We start from the raw sequence: 15,451 nt of genomic DNA, 5'->3' as shown, positions 1-15,451 counted from the left end.
TTATTGGGGCAATCTCATTACACGCCACCGCCAAATGGCGAAACGGCGTTCCACGCTTTAATTACGGCCCTGCTCGTATGCCCCAGCTGAGGAGAACAAAATCGAGCGCCTGCGGACTCGCTGCGCCGCCGTCAGGTCGCCCTTGGCAACGCGACGTGACACAGGGCCCCCAAAATGGGATGATTGCCTCGTGTGCGCTGCTTGGCCGATAGTCACGCTCTATTACCAGCCGGCCGACAGACGTGCACCTCGCTCGTGACGTCAGGCCGTGCGAGCGGCGCTGCTCGAGCGCCTTCAACTGCGGCCGCTCCGGACACGCAGAACCCAGTTGGCACACACAAACACACTTCTCCTCAAGTCGCAAGCGCCGCCACTGGCCGATTTGACAACTTTTGGAACCGCGATGACGCGCTGTGATTGTCTGGAATCGCCGGAGCACCAAGGCCTGAGCGGAGTGACATGTCTGGCAACCGACACTGCCGCTTGATAAACTGGGCACTTCGTAGATGCACAGGCAGTGCTCAAAGCCACATTACCAGAGCAATAACCCAGAACAAGGGGACCGGAGAACGGCCAACAACGAAACAGCAAGCTGCCAGGGGAAGCTTCTTTAGTACAGTGTTGTACACGTTCCTCAAAAACAGGAACGAAATCCCGCTCCTCGTTCCCTCCCAATTTTGGAACGAGTTCCCGTTACAAGTTACTTTATTGCGAAAGGAACGCGTTCCAGTTCCACTTCGAACATTGGAACATGTCGTTACATTAACGTTACATTTGGTTTTTTAAATTAAAATATGGTGTCATATTCCTGGGCCGAAATAGCGAGAAATTTAAAACTCACATAGAACTACGTATATTATAGGAATATGAACACCGCCGGCAGCAGTTTATCTGGAGATAAAAAAATCCAAAGAAACGCCCGTAGACGATTTTTTTTTTTAGGGAGCACCTCGCGTCTAACTGTGATTTTGGTGCTCGTCTATTATAGGCGCAACACATTATGACACTTCCCACTTCAGTCTTACAAATGCGCAGTAAGGTTACTGCGCCTCAGATATGCGAATAGAAAGTTACTCAAATGCAGGAACGTAATTAAATGTCTTAATTTCATTAGAAACCGCGTCTAAAGAAACAATACATGGGTCTCTAATGAAGGATGATTTAATATAAAAATTTATTTAAAATAACTTACAGGCCCCTTTCAGGGAATGTAGTAAGGGGGTTACAAAAGAGAGGCTTTGCAGATCATACAGTACAAATTTGCGAGTAACAAAACACAGCTGAACATTAATGGCTACGAGGTTCGCAATCCAAGTTTAGTTCGGAAGACGATAACAAGAAAAAATATAAAAGCCAACAGCGTAGTCACACACGAAATCTACGCACAATAATTACAAAGTAGTAGGGTAGTAGATAAGAAGTGTAGTAGTTAAAGGAAACAACTAAATATAGCCAAGTATGTGGACGCGACGAACGAACCAGTTGCGATGGTTAGAAATACGCATTAGGGAAAAGCAGAGGAAATGACTCGGAGCGTAATCACGTGCGTAAAAAAATTAAACTATAAAAATTTTACCGGGCACAAAGTGCGACAGAATAAAGTAAAAGAGCAAGCACAAATCAATACAAAGTAATGAGAAAACAAGAAAACACGTGCCGTGGTACAGAAACGGCAGATTCTTTGGTTCTTCAAGCAGAAAAAAGTTAAGTACATAACAAAGTGAAAGGATATGGCAGAAGAGAAAAAAGTGGAGAATGAATGAAAAAAATGTGAAAACAATGAGTGGGGAAAAAACGCGCGAATGCATAGTCGTAACTAAGTAGGGTCCCTTGTTTGAACTCAGCAAGAGTTGCATCTCTATGTTGGAGTACGGGAGACGAATCCGTTTTTTCGTCAAGACTTCGTTGGCAATGTTGAAAAGCCGTTCCACGGAAGCGCATGAGGGTACTGACGTGTTGTACTTGACGGAAAGTTGGTTCAGTTCCTCGAAGTTCTTCATCTGCGACAGCGGGTAGTACCGCGACAGCAGGTACCGCGACATCTCATCCTGTGCTTCGGCTGGAAGGGTTCCTACCCGAAGGAAAAGAAACCCTCGGGCGCGGACGAGGTGACAAAATCTGCGCTGGATGGCTCGGTCATCGCAGCCAGCACTGTTTTTATGTCGTTCGTCGCCATGTATCGCATAGAAGTGTCTGGTATTCGTAATAGCCTAAACGTTGGGATTAGGCAACTGGTGACAACGAGCTCGCGCTTTGCTTTGAGGGGTCTAAACCTTCAATTCCGAACAATTCCCGGTGACCTTTCGAATGACCTCACAGCGAGAGCAATTCCCTCGACAACAACGCACACGCGGCTCGCGCGCACTAATGCGGTAATTACCCCAGACAATATACGGCGGTTTCACAAGGTACCTGCAGCGCCGCTCGGACTTAGAAACCTTTCCCCGGCCGGTAAAAATTATATCGGCCAGATGCGCATCTTCGCCTCCCCACACAAACGATGAAAGGTGAAAAGCATTCTCGCGGCGTTCGACTGGCTATTCACCCGTCGAACGCCGCGTGAGCTCAACCAGCAAGAAAGCAAGCACAAGCTGCGGCCCGCCGCGTACAAAATCGGCGTCTTCGTCTCAAAATAGCAGAGCTCCACAAAAAAATTGAGTCTCACGCTGCAGAGCTGGCGAAAGCATAGTGGGGTGGATTCTGTGACCAAATGCAGGGTAATCTTGGCATGCGTCGCACATGGGCCATACTCCGATACATGCTCGATCCTAAGCAGTCAAAAACGGCACATCACCATCGCCTAACACAAATAATTCAAAACTACCCAGGCACCAATCAAGAACTAATAGAAGAAATCCAAACCCTCTACATAGCGCAGGGCTCATCTGAGCCCTTACCTCCTTATCGAGGACCAGACAATAGCGCGTTGGATCTCGATATAACTGAAGCTGAAGTCAGAGCAGCCCTGACTTGTCTCCGTCCAGGGTCTGCACCAGGTATGGATGGCGTGACCAATAAGATGTTACGAAACCTCGATGACAACTCAATTACCACGCTAACCCGATACTATAATCATTACTGGTCCTCAGGAAGCCTCCCCCAGCGTGGAAACATGCTAAAATATCCCTTATTCCTAAACCGGGAAAGCCCCTCAGCCTAGAACACCTACGGCCAATTTCTCTAATTTCGTGTATGGGCAAAGTGCTGGAACACATTATTCATGCACGATTAATAAAACACATAGATCAAACAGGTGCACTTCCCAACACCATGATTGGCTTTAGGGCAGGACTCTCCACGCAAGATGTGCATCTCAAATTGCTTCATGACATAATCATCCCCCTTCAAAAGTCGATGCAGCGGCCATACTCGCACTATACCTCACCAAAGCATTTGATAGAGTATCCCATTTAGCTATACTTAGCAACTTGGAATCACTAGCTCCGGGACATCGCACGTACAATTATATCAAAAACTTCTTAACGGCTCGAACGGCAATAATCCAGATTGGTGACATAACCTCGGACACCATAACTCTTCCCTCTATAGGCACCCCACAAGGCGCAGTTCTGTCACCATTTCTTTTCAATCTTGCTCTGCTAAACATCCCTCGGCAACTTGCGCAGGTTCCCAATTTACGACACAGCATCTACGCCGACGATATTACCCTGTGGGCGTCAGGGGGCAGTGATGGCCAAATCGAAGACACCCTACAAACGGGTGCCCGAATCGTCACTGACGAAGCTCGCAAGGTCGGATTAGAATGCTCCCCACATAAATCACAACTACTTCTCCTTCCAGCTAAATCGGGTTCAAAAACGCCTCCCAGGATAAAAGTCCACGTGGGGAACGTGGAAGTGCTGGAGGTGCCTAGCATTAAAATTCTGGGCCTTACTCTCCAGCGCAAACGCGCGAACACCTGCTTTATAACTCAATTAAAATCCCAGGTAACTCAAACCATGGGCATATTACGCAGAATTTCCGCTCGCAACAAAGGCCTTAAAGAAGCAGAGAGAATCCGCCTCATACAGGCGTTTGTAATAAGCCGTATTACGTATTCTCTGCCATACCGCAATCCCTCTCAAGCAGAGTTGTCAAACATTAATTGTCTCATTCGCCGGATATACAAAGACGGCATTGCAGTTACCCCACAGCACTCCCACTGCCAGATTAGAACAGCTGGGCGTTTACAACACTGCAGAAAACTCAATCAACTTAAGCGCCTATCGACAACATCCACTGGTCGACAGATCATGCATAGATTAAATATGCGAGCTCCGCTAATCACTGATCCCAAAGTCCCCATTCCTCCAAGCATTCATGCGCACCTCTGCATCCGCCCTCTCCCACGCAATATGCACCCAGTGCACAACAAAGCACGCAGGGAACAGCGAGCACGGGCCTTGACTGAGAAATATCTCATTAAGCCGATCACCCTCTACGTAGACGCAGCAGACTATAGACGTCACGACGCGTACGCTGTCACAGCAATATTCAGCCCTAACTTCCCACCCCTCACCTCCCTCACAATACGCACCCGTCATCCGGCAATGGCGGAGGAAGCGGCAATCGCCCTAGCACTAACGCAACGGCCAACCCCCACAATTATCATCTCTGATTCGAAAACGGCCATTCAAAACTTTGCCAGAGGTACCATCTCTCCTCAGGCGCTCCAAATTCTTGTTCAAAATCCCCCTACCGACCCTGTGGAGCTGATCTGGACTCCTGCCCATACAGGGCTGGGGGGCAACGAGGCAGCCAACAAAGCAGCTGGAGAACTCACTGTCCGAGCAGGCCCAAGCCTCGTACCCTTACACGGAGCCCGATCAGCCCGAGACAGCTTGCTTAGCTATCGGGAAATAACTGAGCATTACCGCCTCGCCCGCCGCATATTCCCGCCGGCTCATCCTACCCTCTCTCAATCTGAAGAACCCTTATGGCGCCTCATTCAAACAAACACTTTGCCCTGTCGCGCCAAACTGCACCTAATTCATCCCACACTGTATCAGTCCCCCCACTGCCCCGCATGTGGCTTGAAAGACACCATCATCCATACCATGTGGGCATGCAACAACGACCCCTTCCCATTAATCCGTACCACCGAGCAATGGGAGGCGGCGCTGGGTAGCTCCGACCCGCACATGCAAACAAGTCTGACGGAACGGGCTGCCTTGGTCACCGGCAAACTGCAACTACCGGTCACCGCCCCCTCCTAACTACGTATCGCAATAAAGTTTATTTCTCTCCCTCTCTCTGCCCTTGACATTCGAGAAAGCACGTTCCGCCGAAGGGCGGGAAAATGGCCAGAAACACAGTAGCGACTTGTGGATTTTGGTACTCGAGCCTTGGTATCAAAAACAGCCGATTCCTAGGGATGTAACGTTTCCAGAAGGAACGTCGTTCCTACCGTTCCTTCAAAAACCTAACGAGTTACCGTTACAGTTCCACCGACCCGTAATGGAACGGTGGCGTTCCTCCGTTCCTCCAAAAAGGAACTAGTTCCAGGAACGCCGTTCCTTGGAACGCCGTTCCGTACAACACTGCTTTAGCGCAAGGATTACACCAAGTAACGTTGGCACTGCACGGACACGCCCAGAAGAAACCTCTTTAAATAGTAGTCTCGAACTGAAGCAGTGCAATGCCGCTACCCTGGAAAATTGCTTTCAGCCCTTTCCGCTATGGTCTGTACACACGGGCCCTCAAATCCGTGCGCATTCTCACGGATTCCTTTTCTGCTGCATAAAAAATGCAGAAAACCCACCTCCTCCAACCCAATAGTAAACTCTGTTCTACTTAATTTGAGCTGATAAAAGAACCGGATGCACGGGTCCGTATCGACTGCAGGCATTGCCACGAGGACAGGAACACGGAGAGTCGGGTTGCCCACGGGGCAGCTCGGGAGGATATCCGTCGTTTGTGTCCACCGAGCGTCCTGTCATCCTTTCCGCCTAGCCCCAGGGGACACTGAAGTGAATTTGTCAAACTTTGGTTCGTTCATATATTCCGGCTTAAAAAAACACACTTTTCATCAGTTCGCCGGGCGCTATAGCAGCATTTAATTTATACGGGGGGAAAGAAGAAAAAAGGAACACGGCCGCCACAAATACAGCAGTGACCTAACCACGCGCGAAGTTTTCGCAGTGTCATCGGAAGATGTCCCAGCTTTTGCGTTTGTGTATACGAACTTGCGGTTGCGTCAGTGTCATTTGTTCTCGAATGACGGCCTTCACATATGTTTGCTAAAATCCTGTATATACAGGTATGAAGCTATAGTGGCTTTGGAGTGCAGTCCGCATCAGTTTCGGTTCCTCTATACAACATGCTTGGCTTCCGACGTTACGCTCGGTCACGCACTCTCCGCCCGTTATGAGTTGTCTTGTCGTGCTTCTGCCTGATGTCTGCAGCAGAATGAGACAGATAAGCCAATAAGCACCGGCTATGGCACCCAGGGCTTTCAAGTATCCACCATTCAATGCCGAAGGACGATCCGAGGCGTACTCGGTGCCAGGACGCCCTCCGCCAGCTCCAAGGCGTTTGGGCCGCACCTTCGGAGCTCGCCGCGTTCTGCTCTGCACGTAATATCTGCCGGATCGTAACTGACACCAGGCCGACAGCCGGGTGATTCGGCGCCGTGTCAGCGAGCTGTGGCACCTCGGTCACAGCGTGGCGACAATCGCACAACTTTCGGCGTCGATGGCTGCACGCGGCCGGGTGACTCGGCTGCGCAGGTAGCGGTGCAAAATTACACTAAATAAAAGAGAACGAGTGAATGCGGAACAGAAACGACAAAAAAGCTACTCCGCTTAGGATTCCAAGTCGCGTCGTGAGATACTGTCCACGCAGTGCGTCGTACGACCAGCACTTCTTTTATTGCTGGTTTCAGCCATCACCAAAATCCGTGCTACATCACAAGAACACTAGATTTTCCTAAGCAAGCGTACGATGTCTCAAAACGGGACATAGGCAACACATTCTCGAATACATGCAGTCACTCTGGCGTACACAATTGAGTCTTCCATGTTTCAATAACTCGGCGCGCACTGTCTCTCACGCACACAGACAAAAACCGCCTCGCAGTCCTTCCTTCAACGACACAACGACGTGCCGCAATACTAGGACATAATATTCCGCAAAGGACCAACATCGTCAAAAGCTCGTAAGGCACTCAGTCACCATCTTACACCGTAAAAAGGGGATGTCATGAGAATTTAACGAAATCTCCCTGTTCAACGTACTTTGAAGAACATCCCACAAGAACCCCTCATCCTGTATACAGTAGGATTATAAATGTTCCACCGTTTCAGGTTTATTACAAAATAGGCAGTCAACTCTCCGAAACAAAAACGCCCCTTTCTATCATGCAAGTCTTAACGGTTAGCACCACAGCATGAAGTTTCTAAAAAAAAGGGGGAACGTCTTTACACCTGCCGGAACAGCCCATTTCTTTACTCTTTTCGAAGCATTTTGCCTTGGCTCCTTTTCAAACAGGTGTCAATAAAAATAAGATGGGGGCAAAATTTGACAAGCTGTTTATACCGTTTTTTTTAGTCACGGCACTGAAGTATTCAACTTAAGAACGTCGACATAAACGGCTCATAATATTGTTCTCATGCCAACATTCATCCCGTACTGATATGTTGCTCTCGTAGCGAAGGCCTTGCGCTGCGAGTGAACTGTTATCCAAAAAAGGGCGATCGTGTATATTTGCGCGCCCTAGAGAAGTACGAATTCCTTCGCGTATAGAGTCCCGCAATTTTGAACGGTGCTATAAATATTGTGCAGGATTATATTGGTGTCAGTTTCAAGTGAATTATTTATTTTTCACTATTCGATCGTTATGACACGCTAATTCTTCAACTGTGTTTTCTCTGTTTTTCATGGTGTAATGCAGACGCTTCAAAAAACGTGCCCAAACGAGTACATTTGCCGGCGCACTCCACAACTTTTAGGAAACTAAAAATTTTAACTCAGCATCGTATGTCGCGGAATGGGAACGTGCTTTGCTTCAGCCCGAACGTGAAGTTCTTGAACGTGCATTGCATGTTTTTGTGTTCGGACAGTTTAATAATTGAGTTCAACGCAGGGAAAACATGAGCCGCAAGCACAATGCCGGTGGCGTCACTACAGCGGCTTTCCCCGAGCCATCGAAAACACTTCCCAAAGAGTGAATAAAATATCCGGGCTCACAAGCCCATCTTGGCCTTTAGCGTAGGGGAAACAGCGAGAGAAACGCTTCGGAAGCACATGGAAAGACCACTTCGGCTGCTTAACAACATCGATTCAACATTGTAGAGGATGGACATATCTCGTCAACGCCAAGTAGGATGCGGAGCGCGTAGTCTACATTTACGGAGCAAACAAATTAATCTATTCAAGTCTTGCACGAGCGAACTATCAATCGTCAAAACAAAGTAGCACAAAATGTAAGCAACATTTCATGGCATGCCGATGCGTGCTTAATTGGTTTAAGACTCAATCGCACATGCCCCCCTACTGAAATATCTGGTGCCTATACAAGGTAATAAACTACGGAAATTGTATACAACAGGAACTATAGAGGATATTATGCCCAAAGACTGCGAGTTTTACCGGGCGAGTTTTATATAGGAGGGGATTTATATAGGAGTTATGCGTGATAGGCTGTATACGGGACCTGAATAAGATAGACATACAGGAGACCGCTGCACAGGACCCCTATAAGGTCGGCCGTCTCCTGTAGAGGTGGCTCGTTGGTGGCTCCTTGATGATTTGTGAGGTAGCTATGACTTCGCGTGCTCTGTGCCCGGATGGAGCCCACACATGGCCCTCTTGCACGACAGGATGCCGCTATAAGCATTAGTTTTGCAACAAATTATCTTCAGCAAAGCAGCACGCCTACTTCACAGGTTCTCATGCAGTGACACAAGAAAACACAAACAAGCTGTTTAGCACTTGTCACGTGTCTCCACCGGCAAACAAGGAGACGGGAAACCAAAAGCGAAACCTTAACTAAACCAAGCACATCACACAAAACCACCAAATAAAAAGAAATTCCGAATGCCGAAACACTAATACCCTAGTTACACGGCGGAAGTAACCGCAGTTAAGCAAAACCGTGGTTGCTTAACTTTAACCACGGTCATCACAGACTGCTGTTACACGCAAAATTCCAAGTGTGGTGACCGTGGCCACTTGGTTGTGAGCGTAACAAAAATAGATGACCACACTTTAAACTTCACGACAAAAATTCCCCCGCATTTCCCCGAGGGGGAGAATGTGAAAGTGCGAATACACGGTTGTCGGCCCGCTTGCGGCGCTTGCGCTCGGCCCCCGCAGCCAACCGCCTCGCCGCCTTCTCTTCCATCTCTTCCATCGGGTTTGTAGTATCACGTGTACACCAAGCAGTTATCAAGCCGCTATAACGCCGCTGAGTCGCCAACGCACGCCGCTGACGACGTAGTTTGAATGCGTTAAAGATATAAGGCGCGTCAACACTGATATCACCGTCGCGTCCGTGGCTTGATCGGTAGAGCGTCGCGCTGCGGCCGCAAAGTCCGCGGATCGAAACCTGGCGCCGGATGTTGTTTTTCTTTATAGAGGAGCACTGCGGACGCCGCCGACGCCGCCGACGCCGGCGGTGGATGGTTTGGGGTCGCTTATAAAGTGTATTCACACTTAAAAACAAAAGAGAAACAATGTAGGCAAAAGGAAATATCTTTAAAGCCGCCGCTTCAGACCCAAACGCAACGCAGTCACGCGCGGCGAGGAGAGGGGCTTCCCCAACAGCTCGCAACCGGCTTGGTGTGCTCAGGTCTGCTCGGTCTAATTGGGAACTTTAGGCTTAGCATCGCGGTGTATATTTGACCGCCGCTATCTCTACAACTGCGACTTACAATCCGTAGCAGAATTTTTCACCACACTTACATCCACTTTCTCGCATGTGGAAGTTCTTTTCCGCGATCAGATTGATTTCGAAGAGCGGCGATAAGCTGTTCGAGCCGCTTGCACTTCCGTGCGGGCAGGCGCGCTGGCGTGTTCGCAGGCACGGCCGACGCGCCGATCGTTTCCGAGTGCTGAAAACGCTTCATGATGGTCTGGTTTATCCATTTTTTTGGCGCATGACGCGCGGAATTTACAAATTTAGCACGGCTTTTGTCGTAGTTGATCGGGTGGATCGGCAAACGGGCCGCTGCTGACGGGCAGTCGCGCTGCTTGCGAGAGCGACGTAAAGAACGCCAGCGCCTCTTCGGGGCAGCTTTGGGGCGCCCGCGATTTGAGAACCTTCGTCTCCTCCGAGCGCCAGGTGATTTATTTAGATGCAGAGCATCTCTTAGTCGACCCTCCGTCGTACGGCGTCCGCACCTCTCCTCCCCGTCCCCCTCTCCACGCCAGCTGTGATAACGCCGCTCGGCTCGTCTCGTCCGGCTCAGGAAGACACCGGCCACACTGTCGCTCCAGGAGCCCTAACCAGCTGTGATAACGCCGCTCTCCTCCTCGCCGCTCGGCTCGTCTCGTTCCGGCTCAGGAAGACACCGGCAACACTGTCGCTGCAGGAGCCCTTAAAGGGGAAGCGTGCTCGTCTCGTGCCGGCCCAGGAAGACACCGACGACACTGTCGCTCCAGGAGCCATCTTGTGGTCGGGGCTATGTCCCTCCCTTGTTGTTGCGCCGTCCACACCCCACCGCGCATGCGCGTCTCTCCTCCATTCTCCTCTCCTCAGGCTGTACAAAAGCAGGTGCGCGCGCTGCGCGGCGTTCAGTTTGGTTCAGTCTGCTCCGAGACACCACCTGCGCCGGTTCTGCTCCGGTGTGGAACCTACACGGAACCCCCATGCTTTGCATCACCACATAGTTCCCTTCGGGGAGAAGGTGTAATTTTTTTCACCTCCGCTGATGCGCCACCACTTGCGTCCGAACTGATTCGCGCGATTTTGAGCACTGTGTCTGCGGGAACTGCGGTTAGCGTGACGGAACTGAGGTGGCCAAGCTGAGTTTGCGTTAACCATGGTTAGCGGGGTAACCGCAGTTTCGTCTGCCGTGTAACGCAGCAAACTGCGGTTTTGTCTAACAGCGATTCGTTTAACCGTGGTTAACTGCACCCGTGTAACTAGTGTTTAATTGCAGAACCGAACAAACTAACGAAGCATCTACACTAAATTATCCAAAATGTCCAAAAACAGACCAACCTCCCTATCTGCCATGTCCTGATACGAGGGTCCATTAGGTGCAAGGCCTACCTATGTCATGGGCGTTGACGTGAGTGAGTCTCAGCGTGGCCGGCAAGAGCCGTTGCCCGTGTGCTGTGGGCACGATGTAGTGCGACTGGCATAGCGCGGCTCGGATTACGGACGGCTCAGTTGTGGATACAACGTTGCGGTGCCGCTGCCCGTCGCCACTGGCCGAGAAGGCGTGGGTTCGCGGAGACTGGAAGCTACACGTCGTCGGCCCGCACCTGCCCTGACATGCGTGGCGATGTCGGTGCCCTGGCTGCGTCACCCCTGGCAGCTGTTCATCTTCGGGCTCGTCCAGGTCCACTGGACATACCGCGAACTGGACATACCACAGATACGTCTGCTGCCGTATCCATTTAAGATGCAGAGCATCTCATTCACTCGCCTTGTCCCTCCGGCGTCGTCGTCGTCGGCGTTGTCCGACCCTCCCCCATTCTCCTCGCCGCGCCAGCTGCGCTCTCCGCCGCTCACCCCCTCTCCTCTCCGATAGCGAACACTCTCTCGCGAGGGGCATTGGATTGGATTCGATTGGCTTGGATTGGATTGGCTTGGATTGGCTTGGCTTGGCTTGGCTTGGATTTGGATTGGATTGTGTTGCGTCATAGCCGCGGGAGACGCGCTGGGGCCGGCGCATGTGCAGTACTCTTTCTTCCGCGGTTTCCTCTCCTTCGGGCGCGCTGCGCATATAACCGGTGTGCCGTTCTCCGGCGAAGCAACATCCACGCTTGGCTCAAACACCTAGATTCCACGCCGCTTTACAAGTACGCCAACGTCGTCATCGACTGGGACCGGCTTACGCAGTCCCCTCAACGTTATGCGCGCTATAAAACGCGGTCCCTTCGCCGCTCCGCCTATGCGTCGCATCTACACAGGGGTTCCCGCGAGGGGAGGTGGGAGTTTTTGAATTGAAGGGGGTGGCCGTTCTGTTTGTGACGAAACCACGGAGGGCGGAATTTGGCTCAAGCGCCTAGTACTCTTCGAGCGGAAAACCTTCGCGAAATGTCCGTTCCTGCGCCAGTGATTGCATGCCGCCCACCACGCGGGGCACTCGGTTCGCGGATGAGGGGCGTTCGCGCAAAAATCACATGAACTCGTCAGCGGGGCGGGGTACTGGGGAGACCAAGAGACGTTTCTTTGGGCCATTTCGCCCGCTGAGGCGGCGGTCATCCTTTGCTTCTTATTCGAAACTGCGTCGACGTTTTCCCCCTCCTCCCTTCTTCCCCTTCCCCAACTACGGCCATGTGGCCTCCCCCATCTTAATAAATATCATTCATTCATTCATTCATTCATTCATTCATTCATTCATTCATTCATTCATTCATTCATTCATTCAGGGCATCCAGTGCAAAGCCCGTCACTTGGCGCCTCCTTTTCTCATTTTTGGCGTCATCGTACTGACGCGCTTAAATGAGCGCCTCGTCGAGTATATGCATCGGATTGCGTCAAAGCTGGTCTGTCAAGTGAGAGTCTAGCAGACCCACGATAAATATATCTCGAACAAGCCTGTCGTCGACTTTCCGCGAGGCGTAGTTGCATTTCTTCACGATATTTCGGAGTGCCGTTAAAAACGCGTCCACTGACTCGTTTGCCATTTGCATGCGCTTGTGGAACCTGCTCGATTCGTATGCCTCGTTGACAGGGTGGACGAAGTAGCCCGAAAGACTCGTTGTCACGCCGGTGCACGAGCGGTAGGCGTCGTATGAGAGACGACCTTTGGGACCCATGCGGTAGAGAAGCGTGCGTACGTGCCGGCGGATAAGCCTGGGGTGAAGAGAGAGAGAAACAGCTTTATTGGGTCATTTAAATTGTGCGCTTAAGCGCTAGATGGGGTGGTTCCCTCCTCTCTGGTACAATATGCTTCCAGGGCCACCTGGCTCCTGGTGGTCAGTGTTAGCTGGTCTTCCAAGGCGGGGCTGGACGGCAAGATCTTCCATCGCTCGGTAACGGTATTATTGGGTAGGAGGAGGGGTGGAGGGGAGGAAGTTTCCGAGAAATTGCACTCTCCTATGATATGTCGGAGTGTAGCAGGTTGTTTGCAAAACTTGCATTTATTTCTGTGTCTATCTAGATACTTTTTGTTCAGGAGGTATGGGTGCGGGAAAGATCCGTCTTGTATCTGTTTCTGAGGCGAAGGAGTAATCCTCAAATTCTTGGAGCCAAGTGGTCCATTGTGCTGGGTAATTGAACGTGAACTGCGGCGGAGTTCGTGGCGTGAAACTGGCGGTCTCAGCGGATGCGGCGGTCGGGCTATTCTCCATATTGGGCGGTTGTGGCAGAATCCCACTTGTGACGCAATGCAGAGCCTTGCCCGGATGGCGTGATCGCTGACTTTCGCCGACTACGGTAGTGATGCCTCCAAAGTGACGCCCGGTTTGCTGAACAACAAAAAGCCTTCTTTAAAGCCATCACTCTTATATAAAGTGGAGGCGTCACTTTCCAGTCGCTTCAATCGTAAGGTGGCGTACTCTGCACTCAAAGCAAAGAAGCAAAGTCAGGTGTACCACGCACTTACTGAGCGGGATCTGGACGTGTTGGCTTTGCAGGAGACAAAAGTTGAAGGGGAGCAGGAGACCGGGAGCATGGTGCAGCGCTTTACGGTTAGGTATTTTGCGTGTGTCAGCCATGCTGTGGGAAACTCCGAAGACTGTGTGCTTTATCTGAAAAATAATTCAGGCATGAGTGTATAAAGTGTACGATGGCGTGTTTGCGGCCGTTTTGTTGCGTGTGATTTCGCGTTCAGCAACGTCGAGTGGCGTGTGATATGCTTGTATGCGGCGAAAGTACAAGAGGATTGACAGAATTTTTTTCGCACTCTTCGTCATACCTCACTAACGAGAGGCAAATTGTAATTTAGAAAATGAGGATAATCAAATTAGAGAACAATAGGGAATATTTTAAAAAATAATTAAAGTTAAAGCCATCGAAAGAGCTAGCTTCATTAGATACGAGGAAAAAAATCCCGGGCCATATGTCCGTTAACATGAAACCTGGAAAGGGGCGAAGCATGTACTGCATAAGTGCATTCTTGGCGCCCTGGCGTTTATGCCAACGGAGATGAAACCGTTGGGAGTAGCGGTGTACAGGTTTCTTTTGCCTTTTTTCTCTGATTTTTCATTTCTTTGAAATTTCCCTTTTCTTTGAAGCACGAAGCTCTCTAGCGCGAGGCGTAAGCGAGTGTCGCGGTGTTTTTCTTTTTTTTTTTTTGTACGCGTAACGAAACGCTCCAGCACAGGCGTAAGCGAGGGTCCCGTTTTTTTTTAGTACGCGTTACGTTCTAGCGCGAGGCGTAAACGAGTTTCCCGGTGTTTTAGTACCGCGACAACATGAGACGCCGATTACTGCGACGGCAGGAGATGCCAACAGCCCCAGCTCCGAAGGGGCTTCGCCCCTAAAAAAAGAAGAGATGCTTTAGAGGAAGGGAACACGTCGGAGATTAACTACAGAGATTAACTTGAGAGGAAGGGAACACGTCGGGTGTGTAAAGATGACATGCGGAAACTGAAACAATAACTTGAGTTAATGGACGAAGAACGCTCTCACAGAGCGCTCGTTCGTCCGAGAGCCGAGCGATTAGCGATGGGGGAAATGCCCACCAACGGGCGCTTGGAATTGAGGAGGTACGTGCTCGACGAAAGACGACAGACAAAATTGAATGGGAAGGACGCACGCAAAACCAAAACGAGGACATTCACCAGTTTTTCTTGGAATATTATCAACAGCTATTCGCGTATCGGTCCTGTCATCTATAATCTGTAATCGGTCCTGTAACCCATATCTGTTGAAGAAGTAAAGGCCGCTACAGATAATTTAAACGCAGGAAAGTCGCCCTGCCCAGACAGGCTAAGCGCGGCCTCCTATAAGCTTTTCAAATGTGAGGTATCACCTGTTCTGACGGCAATATTTAATGAGGCATTCGGATTGAAAACCCTCCCACCGTCTTACTCATCATCGCGCACTGTTTTTGGTACAAAACCGAGGAAACAAAAAAGTTAGTCTGCCATGTCGTACCGACTAATATCGTCGACAAACGTAGACTATAAGGTATTAATGAAGGAGCTTGCGCCAAGGTTTCAAAAAGTTATCAGAATCCTTGTAGCACCGCACCAGACTTGCGGCATCAAAGGTCGCACCATCACAACGAACATACACACAGAGAGGTTTGTCGTTTAGTGTAGTCATGCCACTGGAGAGGCCGTCGCAGTTCGCCATCTTGGATCTTCAAAAGGCATTTGGCTGTGTCTC

The sequence above is a fragment of the Haemaphysalis longicornis genome, unplaced genomic scaffold (genome assembly GCF_048455015.1).
Source record: "Haemaphysalis longicornis isolate Haplotype H1 unplaced genomic scaffold, Haemaphysalis longicornis Haplotype H1 scaffold_1, whole genome shotgun sequence".
In the NCBI taxonomy this organism is placed as follows: domain Eukaryota; kingdom Metazoa; phylum Arthropoda; class Arachnida; order Ixodida; family Ixodidae; genus Haemaphysalis; species Haemaphysalis longicornis.
The sequence above is the reverse complement of the archived record's forward strand: the minus strand, read 5'-3'. Positions refer to the sequence as shown.